Consider the following 853-nt stretch of genomic DNA (forward strand, 5'->3'; position numbering starts at 1 on the left):
AGGTTATGTGACACTTTAAAAGCCAAAGTTGATTTTATTGGGAGTAATAAGGAGCCATTGGAGTTTATGGCCAGATTGACCTCAGTTCTCACCTCTCCTTTCCTTTAACTATTCCCTTAATTCCACATGTCCTCAATCTATCAAACAAACAATTAACAGACATTTATTAAGCACGTACTGTGTTCCAGGAATTGTGTTAAACTGCTGGGGAGACAAGGAAAGGCAAAAGACAGTTCCTGCCCTTCAGGAGCTCCCAGTCTAATGGGAAAGACAACATGCAGACAGCTATGTACTGCCTAAGTGTAGAGCGGATAAATCGCAGATAACCAATGGGAGGGAGAGCCCGGCATTACTGGGGATTAGGAAAACCTTTTAGCAGAGGTGAGATTTTAGGTGGGACTAGAAGGAGGCCAGGGAACAGAGGGTGTGAAGATGAGGAGGGAGCACTGCTGTCCATGCAGGAAGGACAGCTAGTGAAAAATCATGAAACAGAGAGAGGGAGAGAGAGTGAGTGCCACCAGAGTATGTGGGAGAGGGAATGGGTAAGAAGACTGGAAAGGCAGGAGAGGGTCAGCTTTGAAAACCAAACAGGATTTTTTATTTTTGATCCTGGAGGCATTAGGAAGCCAGTGGGATTTATTGAATGGTCAGATCTGTGTTTTAGGAAGGTCACTTTGACCGAATGGAGGAAGGATTGGAGTGGGGAGACTTGTGGCAGACCAACCCACAGGCTAGTGGAACCATCCAGGCTTTGAGTCCATGAGGATAGTGTTTGTGAGATAAGGGGTCACAAACACAAAGATGTTACCAAGGTAATCCACACACCTTTGGCATTGATTGAGGATGACGGCTA

The sequence above is a fragment of the Petaurus breviceps genome, unplaced genomic scaffold, assembly GCF_028583685.1.
Source record: "Petaurus breviceps papuanus isolate PSGF00001 unplaced genomic scaffold, PetGlider_PUasm1.0 103, whole genome shotgun sequence".
Taxonomy (NCBI): domain Eukaryota; kingdom Metazoa; phylum Chordata; class Mammalia; order Diprotodontia; family Petauridae; genus Petaurus; species Petaurus breviceps.